Genomic DNA, 17,438 nt, shown 5'->3' with positions numbered 1-17,438 from the left:
TTTTGTGTTTAGTTTAGTTTATACATCTTCCATTCCATTTCCATTCATTGAAATTACATTTACTCAGAAACAAAGTAAGAGGCATATAAACATAGCATCCCGTCTGTGCAGGGCATGGTGTGAAGTGCTGTGGAGCTTTTCAAAGGAAGAACAAGATGTGGTCCTTGACTTGTAGAGGTTCTATTTCACAGACACCGATTTTACTCTCTTACATCGGTAACTTGCTGTCCCAATTGTAAGGACAATTGTAAGGACATTTAGCCATGTACTTGTGTACTGGGAGTTGCTACTTGAAGAAGAATATCCCCATCATTCTTAGAGTGACTGGATGTATTGCCTGAGGTAGCAACTGCAGAATTAAGACTTCAAGTATCCTTTCACTTTTTATAAAAACTTAGAGATTCTCAGAAAGACAAGAGATAAAATCTGAAAGGAATCAAGAACTGTTATTGCAGTTATTTCTCAAGGGTACTAGCAAAGAGGCAGAGTGAAGTCATTCATTCATTCATTCAATCGTGTTTATTGAGTGCTTACTGTGTGCAGAGCACTGTACTAAGCGCTTGGGAAGTACAAGTTGGCAACATATAGACACGGTCCCTACCCAACTGCGGGCTCACGGTCTAGAAGGGGGAGACAGACAACAAAACAAAACATATTAACAAAATAAAATTAATAGGATAAACATGTACAAATAAAATAAATAAATAGAGTAATAAATACGTACAGATATATATACATATATACAGGTGCTGTGGGGAGGGGAAGGAGGTAAGGCAGGGGGGATGGGGAGGGGGAGAAGGGAGCTCAGTCTGGGAAGGCCTCCAAGTCATTGCGGGCAGGGAGCATGTCTACCAACTGTATTATATTGTAGTCTCCCAAGTGCTTAGTAGTGTGTACTCTGTGTACTCTGCACACAGTAAGCACTCAATAAATACGACTGAAGTCCTTAATACATTGGGGAATAGCAAGAAATTAATACTGGTGTGCAATGTAGCAGCCTGAAAGCAGGTGCCAAATTCTGAAAAATTCTCAAAGGGAAAAGCTACCAGACTAAATGTGCTAATTTCCCACTTTCTACTTTAATTTACTTAGTGCATAAGAGAAAGGTAAAACAAGAGACTGTAATTCTCTCACGTTCATTTCTCCAATCAAAATAGTGGTTTTGTTTTATGACATCTTTTTGGTCAGTGCTTTAAGTTTCCTTCCAGTTCTATTACATTGACTCTCTTAAGTGCTTAGTACAGTACTCTACACACAGTAAATGCTAAACGAATATCACTGATTTAAGATGGAGAAAATATGAAGGTTTTTTTTATTAGGAATCTTTGGTTCCCAGAGTTGAGAAGGGAGAGTTTTCAGGATTCACTATCCTATCTGTTGTGAAGATGGGTGTCTCAGTTGTCAGCAGAATAATTTTACTATACTGCATGTTAACAGAATTAAGACTTATATTTAATATCCATATATATGCATATATATGTTATAAGATTTCTGGTTGAAATATATATAGCCTGGAGTTTTGAAAAAGCCATATCTAAATTTCCTCCCTACAGAGGTATGGAATTTTGTTATGGTATTAACTTACTTCTGAGCAGAAAGTCGAATGTGAGCGTGATTCCATCTGACAGCTGTTCCTTACTAGAGATAGTTTTTATTTGGTCCATCAGTCGTTCCATTGTTAGAGGATTAAGGATTTTGAATCTACCGCCATTTAGCTCTGGTGTCCCTCCATAATATGTAATTTCTTCAGGGAACTGGGGATAAGGAAAAAAGAAATAAAAATCAGTGAAGCATATGTGACATGAAGGATCCCTTCATTATCGATAGATTAATCAATAAGAATTTCATGACATTATGATTCGATTTTCCTAAATTTATTCAAGAAGGAATGAGACCCTACTGCATTTATCTATCTATCTATCTATCTATCTATCTATCTATCTATCTATCTATCTATCTAGATATAGATATAGATATAGATAGATAGATAGATAGATATAGACATATAGATATAGATATAGATATAGATATACAAAGGGCATCATTAATAATAATAATGCTATTTGTTAAGCACTTATTATGTGCCACACACTTTACTAAGCCCTGGGGTGGATACAAGCAAATCAGGTTGGACACAGTCCCTGTTCCACGTGGGGCACACAGTCTTAATCCCATTTTACAGATGAGGTAACTGAGGCACAGAGAAATGAAATGACTTGCCCAAGGTCACACAGCAGACAAGTGGTAGAGCAGGAATTAGAACCCATGACCTTCTCACTCCCGGGCCTATGCTCTATCCACTACGCCATGCAGCTTGACAACATCTACTATCATTATCTGGCAGTAGAACTTCAAGATTTCAGAGGGATTGTCTAGTTAACACTACAGCAAACGGTCACATCCCAAAGTAAATGTGAGCTCTGGAGTAGCCTGAATTCCAGGGAGAAAACTAAAGAGAACATAATGCAGGGGGAAATGGAAGACCTGTAGGCTCCTTGAGTGTAGGGATTGTGTCTTCCGACAGTACTGTACTCTCCTGAGGCCTTAATACAGTGCTCGACACACACAATAAACATTTAACATGGCTGAGTGGAAAGAGCATGCGCTTGGGAATCAGAGTTCATAGGTTCTGATCCCAGTTCTGCCACTTGTCAGCTGTGTGACTTTCTCTCTGTACCTGTTACCTCATCTGTAAAATGGGGATTAAGACTGTGAGCCCCAAGTGGGACATAGTGAGTGCTTAACAAATACCATCATCATTATTATTATTGTTACTATCATCATTAATAATAAATGCCACGGATTGATTGGTAGTGTCTAGAAAGTGTGTTGTTGCTCCACTGTGAGCTTTTAGAGTAATTTCATAAGAGGAGATGAGTGCAAACCAAGGTTATCCAAAGCTTGTGAGTGGGCAGAAGGGGAAGAGGAATGGAAGAGTATTGTATGCGGTATTCGTTAGGTCTTTTCGGTCAAACTCACTTGCATGAATAGGACTGCATCAACAGGAGTGCTACCTTTGAAAAATGGCCTTCATTTCCAAAGATAGATATATGAATAGAGAGCTATCCCAGGAGTAGCCATTCTGTTGCTCATGAGCCATGGGCTGATGCTCTTTACTTTCTCTGTGACTCACATTTTTTTGCTTTATTAATGTTTTGCCACATCAGGCTGCAACGTGCCACTTCTCCAGCCCTTTTAGCAGCAGTGGCATCCCCCAAGGGTTTTGGTCAATTAGGAGTGCAGTATCTGGTCCCCTACTCCCTATCCTTTTCCCTGCAGTCCTTTTCCCTGCAGTCACTGCTCACTATTGCCCCTCAAAAATCTCCCCTTACCTGAGACCTCCTGCTCTCTGCCACACATCCCATATCCCACTCTCCTTCCCCGACACACACTCTGTCTTTTTCACACACATGCTGTCCATCTGCTTGCTGCTTCAGTTAAAATAATTTTTTTTGAACTTTTGCTCTTAGATTTATCGAGTTTGCTTTATGACTTTGCTTTATGGCTGTGCTTTATGGCTCTTAAAGTCATGGGGCTCAGATACCCTAAATTCCTTAAATTTCCAGAAGTTCAGTGAAACTGAATGGCACTACCCTTTTTTAGTAGAATCTGCACATTTCGGCTTGTCAGATTAATAGAGTTTCAGCCTTCAGGAATCCAGCTCCCACTGAAATTTACCCTGGAGGTTGTTCAGCATTATTTATCATAAAAAGTAAGGGGAGTGAAATATTCAGTAACACCATGAAACATTATAGGCTGTTAAGACAGAATGGGAGTGTTTGGCTCTTGGTGGGGAAGCAGACTCCCCTTGCCTCAGAAGACAATAAAGAGATTACTGGTAGTGTTTTTCACTTTTGCTAACTTAAAATACTGAAATTCAGCAGCATTATAAACTCTAGCCTCTGCTAACACCTGAACACACTGTTATGTTAAGAAAGGAGGATGGGCCAGAGTCCTGAGAGAAGAGTGCCTAGACTCATAAAAAGCTGGAACAAGGGGGAGCTGGGGAGGTGGTCCTAAATTTAGAGAAACTGCCAAATGGCTAAAATCCAGCTCTGGAATGAAAGCCCAGGGGAGTGTGTACCCTCTGCCTCTGATGGCCACCTCCTCCGAAGAAAGGCCCAGAACCATTTACAGTGGGCGAAATCAATAGGGACTGAAAGAACCTGTTATATTACACTCTTCCAAGTGCTTATTACAATGTTCTGCACATGGAAAACCATAAATAATAATAATGATGGCTTTTGTTAAGTGCTTACTGTGTGCAAAGCACTGTTCTAAGAGCTGGGGAGGACACAAGGTCATCAGGTTGTCCCACTTGGGGCTCACAGTCTTAATCCCCATTTTACAGGTGCGGTAACTGAGGCACAGAGAAGCTAAGTGACTTGCCCAAGGTCACACAGCTGACAATTGGTGGAGTCAGGATTTGAACCCATGACCTCTGACTCCCAAGCCCATGCTTTTCCCACTGAGCCATGCTGCTTCTCTGAGCCATGCTGCTTCTCTACTATTGATCATTTGAAAATGCTGAGGCACTTGCTTTGATGCCCAGAGACTTTACTGCCAGTAGAATCTCCCTCAAAATAAATGGACCCTTTTTGGGTCACCAAATATGACAGAGTCATCTGGGGATAAAACCTTTTTTGTGTTTGTGAGAGCACTAGGCTTCTTTTGTATGGAGGAGTCATAGGGCTGTGATTCTCCAAAGCTTGTAGCATCCTGAAACATTTATTTTCTATTACCCTCAAATAAACCGTATTAAATCCCACCTCTGATAATTTCAAGGAATTTGAATAATAAACCTTAAAAATAATATTCTGGAAATCAAGAACCTTGCCTTTCACTAAACAAAAACATTTGATTTATTGACCAAATAGGCAGTTAAATTCTCATCAGTACTCTAGAATTAATTTTATAGTCCTTGAAAATTATCACTCTCTCAGGTAATCTAGTATCTACAGGGAGAAGAGAACATGAAGGAAGGTGATATGATGGGAGAGGGAAAGAAGCAGGACAAAATAAGACAAGCTAGTCTACTAAGTCCACTAATTCACCACAGTTACTCTTAACTTCAGTTTCTTCACCAATAAAATGTGGCTAAAGCCTTCCAAGTGCCTGACAGTTGGCAGGTTAATTCATTCAATCGTATTTATTGAGCAGTTACTGTGTGCAGAACCCTGAACTAAGCACTTTGGAGAGTCCAATACAACAATACAACAGCAAACAGATGCATTCCCTGCCCACAACTAGCTTAGTCTAGAGTGTAGATATTTTTCTTTCCTTCTACCCTTGTTGATTCTTGGGCACTTTCTCCTTTTTCCCAACTCACATCAACAAACCACTATTGTCTGTTATCTGCACTTCTTATTTGGCTATGCATGTGTTAAAAGCAAGAGGTAGCCTATCTGTTTAATACCTTACACTTCATTAGCTCCTAGAAATCAATAAGTCAATATTATTTTCTGAGTATATGCTTTATGAAAGCACTGTCCTAAGCATTGGGAGAGTATAATAGAAGATGTGATTCCCTGCCCATAAACAATTTAGAACTATCAGATGTCATATAAGGTGATACAGTAGGCCTAAATCTCTCTCTAGTTATAAGGTAGATGTCTTGGAAGGGCTACTGAGGTCACTGTTCATTTATCTTCTAGTGGAAGCATCTGAGTCCATTTCACTGGTTTTGTATAAATGGTTCTTCATATTCAAAAATGCAGATCCTACCCATGCAAGTCGGTGTAGGTAAAAAGATGTTTGCATGACTAAAAATCCAAAGCTTTCTTGAAAAGATAGTTTTGGGGTGTGCCGATGTTTGCCTCCTGCAGTGTGAGTGACTATTTTTAAATCAGTTCTTCCAATCTTCCGATTTTTTTAAATGTTACTCCAGGAGAATACCCCCTTCCTTGATTGTTGCACACCTGCCTGGTCTACCTGCTCCACTGGCCTCTCAACTCCTAAACCAGCCCCGTTGAGATTGTCCTTCAAACTCTTGTTCTACCTTCCTAGCTTGCATGTATCCAATTTTATTTCATTAGAAAGCAGTTTCTAGCTGTTTCTAGCTATTTCTTAGCCTCATCATATGCGAAGCTACGTGGTGATGAGCCTGGCCTTGACAAGCTTTCTGCAGCTTGTTGGTGGTGATCTTACCCTGTTATCTGAGGTTGAATACAGTCATAGGTATCATTTATAAAACTGTTCCAGAAGCTGGATCTGCCTCCTGTAGTAGGGCCAGATCTCAGAGCCACAGAGAGGGATGGACACCACCATAGATTTGAAGACATTCATGTTGTCACAAATCTCTGTCCATCTTCCAAAGGACATGCTGGTCAGTGCAGCTATAATGTAATAAATTGTTCCTCCAGAACCTGAAAGAGTCAGCATGCCTCACTAAGTTTCCAGTCATTAGTCTGCAGTACTACACTTTAGAGAATAGACCCCCGTGTCTTTAAAGAGATTTGAGCAGCTTGGGCAGAGACTGTGTAAACACAAAACAGTGTTGGTATTTTTAACTTCTGTTAGGGACTTTTTTATGCTTTGTTGGAAAAGCTCAAAAAATCCATGTGCATGCTCAAGCATTCATTCATTCAATCGTATTTATTGAGCGCTTACTGTGTTTAGAGCACTGTACTAAGCACTTGGGAAGTACAAGTTGGCCACATATAGAGATGGTCCCTACCCAACAACGGGCTCACAGTCTAGAAGGGGGAGACAGACACAAAGCAAAACATTTGGACAGGTGTCAAGTCATCAGAATAAATGGAAGTAAAGCTAGATGCACATCATTCACAAAATAAATAGAATAGTAAATATGTACAAGTAAAATTAATAGAGTAATACATCTGTACAAACATATACACAGGTGCTGTGGGGAGGGGAAGGAGGTAGGGCGGGGGGATGGGGACGGGGAGAGGAAAAAGGGGGCTCAGTCTGGGAAGGCCTCCTGGAGGAGGTGAGCTCTCAGTAGGGCTTTGAAGGGAGGAAGAGAGCTAGCTTGGCGGATGTGCGGAGGGAGGGCATTCCAGGCCAGGGAGAGGATGTGAGCCGGGGGTCGATGGTGGGACAGATGAGAACGAGGCACGGTGAGGAGGTTAGAGGCAGAGGAGTGGAGGGTGCGGGCTGGGCTGTAGAAGGAGAGAAGGGAGGTGAGGTCGGAGGGGGCGAGGTGATGGACAGCCTTGAAGCCCAGAGTGAGGAGTTTTTGCTTGATCCATAGGTTGACTGGTAGCCACTGGAGATTTTTGAGGAGGGGAGTAGCATGCCCAGAGCGTTTCTGCACAAAGATGATCCGGGCAGCAGCATGAAGTATAGACTGAAGTGGGGAGAGATAGAAGGATAGGAGATCAGAGAGGAGGCTGATGCAGTAATCCAGTTGGGATAGGATGAGAGATTGAACCAGCAAGGTAGCGGTTTGGATGGAGAGGAAAGGGCAGATCTTGGCGATATTGCAGAGGTGAGACTGGCAGCAGTGTTCTGGTGCATAAGCATCCTGGAAAAACTCAGTTAATTCTAGTAAATCACTTATTCAGCACATCTTCCAGCCCTACAGCATTTCCTCATTCATGCCAATTTGATCAGCCCCAAATTCCTTCACCAGTTAAATTAATGTACAACTTTCAGACTGTGGACATTTCATAAAGTAGTTATAATTTATAAAAGAAATAGTAAGGTAATAATAATAATAATAATAATAATAATAGCATTTGTTAAGCACTTATTATGTGCAAAGCACTGTTCAGGATACAAGGTCATCAGGTTGTCCCACGTGGGGCTCAAAGTCTCAATCCCCATTTTACAGATGAGGTAACTGAGGCACAGAGAAGTTAAGTGACTTGCCCAAAGTCACACAGCTGACAAGTGGGGGAGCCGGGTTTTGAACCCATGACCTCTGACTCCCAAGCTTGTGCTCTTTCTACTGAGCCATGCTGCTTTGCTTTAGCCAGGGTTGGGAATGATCTGCGAGAGCATTTTCATTCTGTTGTATTTACTGAGTGCTTACTGTGTGCAAAGCAATGTACTAAGCCCTTGGGAGAGTTCAATATCACAATAAACCGAAACGTTCCCTGCCCACAATGAGCTTACCATTACAGGGCTTTCTCTGCCCCAGTACCTCTTGATGGGAACCTTGGCTCCAGTTAGAGTGGCTTCCTGAGCTGGCAAGAAATGCTGCACATTGTCATGTGTTTGTGTTATTTGATTTGGGATGTTTCTTTTCTACTCAAAGAGCCATTCATATTCCAGTAGATTCATTCTTCTTTTACATTTATTATGAATGTGAATTTGCAAGGTTTCTGGATTCAATAAATGTGTGTGTGTGTGTGTGTGTGTGTGTGTGTGTGTGTGTGTGAAAACACATACTTTAACAGAATAAAGCTGGAGAGGTGCAGAGAAAAGGATTAGAGGGAAGGAGATGCTTCATCTGGTAATACTAAAGACTAAACAACGATATGATTGAAGTGTACAAATCATGGTGCTTTCTACACAGCAAGCGCTCTCTAGATGGAGTCTGGAATCAATAAATCAATGGTATCTACTGAATGCCTACTGAGTGAAAAGGACTCTACTAAGCAATTGGGACAGTATATAGGAAATAAGTCCCATGTTCCCTGCTCTCTAGGTACTGCAGTATGTAGACTGTAACTGCAGAATTCAAAAATATTCTTCAGAGAATTCATGATTGCCAAGATCAATCAATTAGTGGTATCTATTGAGTCCTTACTAAATGCACAGCACTGTTCTAAGTGTTTGGAAGAGCACAGTATAACAGAGTTGGTAGGCACAATCCCTTGCCCTCAAGGAATTTACAGTTGACTGATAGAATCAGTGTAATAAAGTGTCAGAAGAAATGTTTGCGTGCCCTAACACATGGTTGAGCACAATGCGAATATTCCTTGTCAGAAGATTTCTCAAGAATGTAATCCCTGAATTAAAGAACTGACTGAATGTATGCATACACACATATGAGGCAAAGTCAGAGATGTAGAGGGGAAAATTTGGGATGTTATATACTATATCCTAACTACAAGTATTGATGTCAAAGAAAATAACCAGTGTATTCTGATATGCTGACAGTCCAGGGTAAGGTTAAAAAAAAAGGCCTTCAGTATTTCATGCAGTTGATCTTATAATGAATATTATTTTCCATAACTTTGTTTATTACATAATTTAAAGTTTTGAAGTTCTGATTTTGAAATGAAGACGGAAGAATTTTGGAGGCATTCATAAACATATGGACAGAATACAAGCAATAGTATACAAGAAGTCAGACAGCAAAGGATATATATATATATATATGAAGGCTGAAAATTGGGAATGGGGGAAAAGGCAGAAAATGCAGTTTATTTTCAATCTTTTTGTCAAAACAAACCAACACACAGATACTTCTAAGAGAGGAAGCTACAATACAAAGGTGGCAACTTACATCATAAATGATTATCACATGCTTTCGTGCCCTACTTCAATAACAGGAAATTCAGTTCTAGTTTTATAAGAAAAATTTGTACTCCCTTGATGCTCCTGTGCAACTTCCTTTACCATGTGACCCAGCAATATATATTCCAACCCTATGTCCCTGCACCTAAAAAAGTACTATCAAATACATTCAGAAAAAACTAAAAAATCAGAGATTGTCATAAATTTACTTGAGCTCAACTACTATATTTTTATCCAAGGAAAGTAAATCTTGCTTGGATCAGTGGTAATGTGAGTTGAAAGATGATGCTGTGTTTATGTAGAGATTAAGGTCAGGAGAATAAATAAAACTGAATAAAACTTTGAGGCGACCTGAAGTCATGGGCAGAGAGGTAAAAGCTTTCACACCAAAACTTACAGAACAGCTCATTATCCTGCTGAGTAAAACCTGTTATAATAATGTAAGCATTTTCTTGAAAAATGTGCATAATATCAGACTACATTATGTGACCCTGACGCCAATGGGAATTGGGAAGCTATGTTTTTGAGGCCTATGTGACATTAATATTTAGTAAAACATCAAGCTTCTAGAGTGTGAGCCTGCTGTTGGGTAGGGACTGTCTCTATATGTTGCCAACTTGTACTTCCCAAGCGCTTAGTACAGTGCTCTGCACACAGTAAGCACTCAATAAATACGATTGAATGAATGAATGAAAGCTTAACCATTATTTCCTGCCCTCCAGGACAAAGCACAGGTTACCACTGCACAATCTCTTTTCAAAATTTCCCCAAATTTCCAGGTTTTCTCGTGATGAATTTTATTATCCTTTCGTTATGCTTAACTCATATTTTAAAAGAAAAATGAGAGTATTAGGCAATGGCCTTATATAATTCCTCCTTTATTTTCCCTCCAGCCTTTATCATAAATGAGTAATGAAGATTAGCTGAAGAATAGGATCTTTGAGATAGAAATCTTCATGTGGAAAGATGGACACTGAGGTCTGCTGACTGCTACAGGGACTATTCTGATATGCAAGGTAACTTACTGTCCTTAGACTAAAACTGGTGGACTAGGTCACACATTAATGTGATTCACTTAAAAATCAGAATGCTCACTGCACGATGTTTTTGATCAAATCCCAGACAAGAGATTGCTCACCATTTTTCTGTTCAAGGTAAGGTTGTCAACTCATGATCACTTTAGACAGATAATAGAGCTGAGCAGAAAAAATAGCACAAAATAAGAGACATCAAATGTCAGCAAAGCCAAGAAAAATAAAGGATGAGTAACAGTACAATTTCTGGCATGTTAAATGTTTTCAACTCAGCAAATCCTTGTAGCCAGTGGTTTTTGAAGATTATTTTGGGTTTGTATATTTTAATACATACTCACCCAGACCATATTAAAATGAAGCTACAGGGCAAAACTTTCATTAGCACTCAATAGTCTTTTAATAACTGTTGAAATTCTCCTTCAAGCAACTGCATTTTCTGCATCAACATGAAAGCCAGGAATAATAGAGAGAAACAAGATTAAATAAATGCCAGACCCCATAAGCTAAAAGCCAAGACAACAAGAGCAATCGTCCCAGGAATTCATCACATAATGTAGGTATTTAATTTGATGAATTGACATAATAATAATAATAATAATGGTATTTATTAAGAGCTTACTATGTGCAAAGCACTGTTCTAACTAATTAACCTTGAGATAAGTAGAAAAAAACGTTAGCTGGGATGTAAGAAGAATAGGAAAGAATTGATTAATAGAACGGTTAATATAGAAACATGATTAAAATTAACAGGCAATGCTTTTTTAAGGGTAAAAATGTAGAAAATTTGTCACTCTTCTTGTGATAAACCCTTAAATAAATCCTAAACAATTTTAAAATATGAAAGGTGAGGAAGTTTGAGGAAACTTTCTACACACTCTAGGACCTTTCTTCAAATGGTCAGTTTTATAGTACATTTGGAGCAAGGTAATAGATCTTCTTAACTAATGAGCCTCAATGCTCATTTATTAAGAGCATTATTATTATTATTTAGAGCCCAGAAGGTGTTGTTTGTGAAGGAGTCTCTCGTCAGGATAGACAGGATAGTCTTGGTGCTGGGATTTCAGTTCCGAAATATCAGTACTGAAGAAACTGCCCTTGGGAATTGGGGAAACTGCCAGTGGCTTGTGAACCATTACCCGCACTCTCTTGGTCTTGCCAGGTATGTTCTCCCCAAGGCTACCATGTATACCTACAGTATCACTGCTGTACAAGAAAATAAATTAGCATCAACAGCATTTATTGAGCACACACTGTTGTCAGGTTGTCAGAGCACTGTACCAATCACTTGGGAACATACAGCAGAAATAAAAGATATAGCCCTTGCTCACAAAGAGCTTACAGTATAACAGACAAGTGAAAAAAATTCCAAGCATAAAATAGTCGAGTGAAAATGTATGCTAAAAATGATGAAAAAAAGTAATCAAATCAATAAGTACATAATGAATGAGCAGATTAACAAATGGGTGCTCGCTGAAAGCTGATATTTCCGATCAGGAAAGCAGGACTTTGTGTGAAATCTTTTTGGGAGATGACCTTTTAGAAGGGGTTCCAAGATGGGGAGGTGTGTGATTTGGCAGATTTGACAGGGGAAGGAATACAATATAGGAGGGAAGTTGTGAGTAGTGGGTCAAAAATGGGAGTGTTGTGAAAAGATGCACAGTTTTAAAGTTGGGTGGTAAAATTAGCTCTGAAATAGTAAGAAAGCAACCTGAAGCAAAGTGGGATAAAGGAGTGGATAGATCAAAGGGGGACACCCCGTTGAGAACAGTTGATTAGAAAAGCCGCAATGATTCAGGCTATTATAAAGAAAATATTAGAAGTCCCCAATTTTATCAATGTTAAAGTGTATGTATTAGCAGAGTAAGCATAATTCTGAATTTCTCTGTGGGCTCTTTCACTTCTATTGTCTTTTCCTTAGTGATCTAACTCCCGTCCTCTACTAAAGAGAGTCAATGTTCCTTTAAAGCTACATTAAATCTTTTCATTAGTATCATGGTAAATCAAAATGTGTATATTGGTTTTAAACCTGAAAAAAAGAGGTTAAATCATCTTGCACCTTGGAGATAAAACTTAGGTCAAAATATGTGCTGTCCTTTCTTAGTTGTATTTGAAAATAATATGCTCTATCTTTCAAACAAGTGCAGTTTCCCAGAGAATATGGCTTAAGGCAACAATAATATATGCAACTAATCATCATCACTCACTAATTCTATGCAGAACCCTCTAAATCTTTCAACAATAAATGTCATGTCAAATATCAGTTTTATGCTTTCCAAAGATTCATGAAACAGTCACATTTAGAATCTGTCCTAAAACTTTGTTAAAAATAGTATCTGTCATGAATAGGAACTGTGTATATTAGATTGATGAACTTCTCAGAGCAGCGGCATGGCCTACTGGAAAGAGAACAGACTGGGAAGTCAGAGAACCTGGGTTCTAATCCTGCTGCCTGTTCCCTGCTTTGAGACCATATACAAGTCACTTCATTTCTCTGTGTCTCAATCTCCTCATCTGTAAAATGAGGATTCAGAGCCTGTTCTCCCTTGGTTCCCTTGGTTGGTAGTCCTTGGTTCTCCTGAAATTGCTACGGGACTTGGGGCGTATGGGGTAGGTGATCTATACCATCCAGGGTATGATAATGTTGCCTTGCTCCAGAAGCTTGAAGCAGCCGGAGAGGTTTAGCAAGCCAGTACCCTGCTTCTCTTTTCATTCAATTCAATTGTATTTATTGAGCACTTACTGTGTGCATTGCACTGTACTAAGCACTTGTTCTAGGTAGAGATCAACAACATGAACTCTGGCTTAACACTGCTTTGATATGAATGGTGTTCCTGCTCTGCTTTGTAGAGAAGAGGTCAGCAGCCCCAAACTTGGTGGTGAACTATGTCACTGCTGTGTGGAGAGCTCTTTCCTGTTCATCACATGTACCACTCCACAATCCTTTTCTCCCAAAGACCTCACCTAAACCTCACCTCACCTAATCTGAAGTGTTTGTGAAAGGAGAGGTGACGATTGGAAGGATCATCATCATCATCATCATCATCAATCGTATTTATTGAGCGCTTACTATGTGCAGAGCACTGTACTAAGCGCTTGGGAAGTACAAATCAGCAACATACAGAGACAGTCCCTACCCAACAGTGGGCTCACAGTCTAAAAGGGGGTGACAGAGAACAAAACCAAACATACTAACAAAATAAAATAAATAAATAATAAATAAAATAATAAAATAATAAAATAAATCATAAAAAGAATGCATCAGTCCCTTTTGAGGAGCTATGGATTAAACAATCACATACCTGGATACAAATCCTGGAGGGAAAATAGACAAACAATAAAAATTTCAAAAATTTAGCTCCTTTCCATTGATGCTCTCCATTGCATCTTATTTTACTGACAAGGATTTGTTCTTTCTCAGAACTGTCACCAGAAGTTTATTATTTTTAATAGAATACTGAGGAGGAACGTGGCCTAGCAGAAAGAGCATTGGCCTCGGAGTCAGAGGACATGGGTTCTAATCCCGGTGCCACCATTTGCCTGTTTTACGACCTTGGCAAGTCACTTAACTTTTCTGTGCCTCTGTTACCTCTCTGTAAATTGGGGATTAAGGCTGTGCGCCCTATAGGAACATGCACTGTGTCCAACCTGATTATCTTCCCGAGCACTTAGTACTGTTCCTGGCACATAGTGAGTGCTTAATAAGTACCATTTAAAACAAAAAGCACTGCCCCCTAAGAGTTAAAAGTGCCTTATTTTGTTTTTGAACTGGGAAACAGTTTCATTTCTTGGTTCCAATTGATTTTTCCTGTCCTAGCCTGTCTTCCTTCATTGAAACTTTCATGCAGCAAAAGAAATCCTGCTAAGATTATCTAATTTCCCAAAGCAGCCTCAGGGCAGTCAGGACACAAAGGAATGGATGGAAACTATTAAAAGTGCAAAAAATTCATAGGAAATAAATGGGTTAAACAAAGCTCCCCGCCCACATCACATCACTGTTTGACAACACAGAAAGAACCAAACGTACACAATTTTCATTTTTCTCTGGCCTTCTGAGAATTTCGTTCTGAGGAAGAAAAAGAGGGGGCATGTTCTTTTCAAAGTAGCCAAAACATGCCCTTTACTACCCTCAGATTCTCCTGAAAACCTGTCTCTTCCAGGAGGTATTCTTCAACAAATCCCTGCATCCCTGTTTATGACATCCAATAAGTCAACCATAGCAGTTTTATGTATATCAGTTTATTTATTCATTACATTCAGGCTTTTTTTTGTTTGTTTCTCAGTTTTTTCTGTTATCAGTTATCATTGTTATATATTTCTTTCTTTCTTCCCTGCACATATCTTGTTTGCATGCCTCTTCTATTAGATTGTAAGTTACTTGAAGATAGGACCATATCTGTTATTTTATGTATGCTCCCAACTGTTGAGAATAATGCTATGCAGCCAGTAAGTACTAATGAATGACTGAACATAGGGTGACAGAAAAATCATGCAAGCAATTATATTTACTGAGTGCTTACTTTGTACAGAGCACTGTACTAAATGCTTGGGAGAGTGCAGTGCCACAGCATTGGTAGAAAGGTTTCCTGCCCACAAGGAATTTATAGGCTAGGTGGAAAGACAGACATTAATATACATAAATAAATTATGGGTATGTACATAAGTGCTTTGTGGTTGAGGGTAGGGTGACTATCAAGTGCTTGAAGGATTAAAATCCAAGTATATACACAGATAGTTATAAAATACATTTTCCCCAGCACTTTAAATTATAGAGTGCTTACTGAATGCAGAGCACTGTACTAAGCACATGATAGTGTTTACAATCTAATGGGGGAGACATCCAGGCTTCAATTATTATTTAGTATTATTATTATTATTGTTATATTTGTTAAACACTTACTATATGTCAAAGCACTCTTCTAAGCTCTGGGGTAGATAATATTTAGTCACGTTGGTCCCAATCCCTGTCCCACCTACATCTCAGTCTAAGTAGGAGGGAGAACAGTCTTTGAATCCTCATTTTACAGATGAGGAGATTGAGACACAGAGAAATCAAGTGACTTGTATATAGTCTCAAAGCAGGGAACAGGCAGCAGGATTAGAACCCAGGTCCTGTTCCTCCCAGGTCTGTTCTCTTTCCAGTAGGCCATGCTGCTGCTCTGAGAAGCGTGCAAATTATCTGTAAATAGTGGGAGCAGAGAGGAGAAGTATGACCAAGTAAATGAATAATTGGAAAATGTAAATTGGATGACACATCCAGTTTGATGGAGGGGGAGTTAAGCATGAAATGCCTCTTGGAGTAGGGTTTTTTCTTTAGAAAGCCTTGAAGCTGGGAAGGCAATGAAATACTGAATTGGCAATTAAGTGGTCAGGTCAACATTATAAATTGGAATGAAACTGCTCACCTTTTCTTTCAGTAGGATAATGCGAAGGAAAGAGCACTTACAATCATCTTCATTCATTCATTCATTCATTCAATCATATGTATTGAGCGCTTACTGTGTGCAGAACACTGTACTAACCATTTGGGAAGTACAAGTCAGTAATATATAGAGACAGTCCCTACCCAACAACGGGCTCACAGTCTAGAAGGGGGAGACAGACAACAAAACCAAACATGTAGACAGGTGTCAAAATCAATAATGATGGCTTTTGTTAAGCGCTTACTATGTGCCAAGCACTGTTAAGCGCTGGGGAGGATACAAGGTCATCAGGTTGTCCCACGTGGGGCTCACAGTCTTTATCCCCATTTTACAGATGAGGGAACTGAGGCCCAGAGAAGTGAAGTGACTTGTCCAAGGTCACACAGCTGATAAGTGGCAGAACTGGGATTAGAACCCACGACCTCTGACTCCCAAGCCAGGGCTCTTTCCACTGAGCTGCCCTGCTCAGTGGAAACATCTTCATGATGTTTATTCCTCCCTTCAACTCTACTGCAGCTCTGTTACTGCTTTAGGGCTCTCTAACAGCTGGATTTCCCACAGTTAGTTCCCCACCTCTCATACTAGCTTTTAACGTATGTTCCCTGCTCTTCCCAAACCAATGTACTGCCCATCCTTGAACTTGTCTTGCCAACCTTCCAAAGAATTGCTAATGCCATTCCCCCATTCCCCTTCATCTGGAATTTCCTCATTGCTCCACTTTGCCAAGACACATCCCTCTTTTATAGCTTTTTTTTTTAAAAAAAATTCCACCTTTGAAGCCTTTTTTAATCAATCTTCTGGTTATGCCATCCCTACAATTACCCCAATTAATACCACTTTGCCTAACACAAATACTTTATATGCAATTATTTTAGTCCTCTGTAACTGTTATTTCTTTCTACCATTTTCCATCTTCACTAATTCTACATTCTCACTTTTTTGTTTGCTTGTCTCACTGAGGTCAGAGAGCATTGTCTGTAAATTTCTTGAAATTTCCTGCACCTAATAAACCCTTAAAAAATGCTGGTAATGGTAAAGGAGGAAAGCTATGATAGCTATAACCCATGCTATATGAAAACAGTGTTAGCTTGGAGTCCCAATTTCAAATGGAATAAAATATTAAAGCCAAGTACTGCACTTAATGAAAGAAATACTGAGGTGGAATGTCATATGAAAGTGACCATTTCCAAATATAAGGAACTTTCACTGTGATAGCTAACAGAAGTTAGATATCTAATCCTGGCTCTGTCACTTAATAATAATAATGGTAGTATTTGTTAAGTGCTTACTATGTGCCAGTACTAACCACTGGGGTGGATACAATAAAACTGGGTTGTACACAGTCCCTGTCCCACATGGGGTTTACAGTCTTAATCTCCATTTTACAGATGAGGGACCTGTGGCCCAGAGAAGTGAAATGACTTGTCCAAGGTCACACAACAGACAAGTGGCAGATCTGGAATTAGAACTCATGACCTTTTGATTCCCAGGTCCCTGCTCTGTCAACTACACCATGGTGCTTCTCTTGTCTGCTGTGTGACATCAGGGACATCAC

At 39.5% G+C, this 17,438-nt stretch overlaps 1 protein-coding gene across 1 annotated transcript in view; it reads right to left on the bottom strand.

The window, feature by feature from the left end:
• HTR1F (5-hydroxytryptamine receptor 1F) overlaps nt 1–17,438 on the bottom strand; it is a 68,909-nt gene that overhangs the window by 24,583 nt on the left and 26,888 nt on the right. The window contains exon 2 of the mRNA XM_038766310.1: nt 1,586–1,754. The gene's annotated coding sequence lies outside the window, so the exon portion shown is untranslated. The remainder of the gene's footprint in view (nt 1–1,585; nt 1,755–17,438) is intronic.

This window comes from Tachyglossus aculeatus, chromosome 24 (assembly GCF_015852505.1).
Source record: "Tachyglossus aculeatus isolate mTacAcu1 chromosome 24, mTacAcu1.pri, whole genome shotgun sequence".
Lineage (NCBI taxonomy): Eukaryota > Metazoa > Chordata > Mammalia > Monotremata > Tachyglossidae > Tachyglossus > Tachyglossus aculeatus.
The sequence above is the reverse complement of the archived record's forward strand: the minus strand, read 5'-3'. Positions and strand labels throughout refer to the sequence as shown.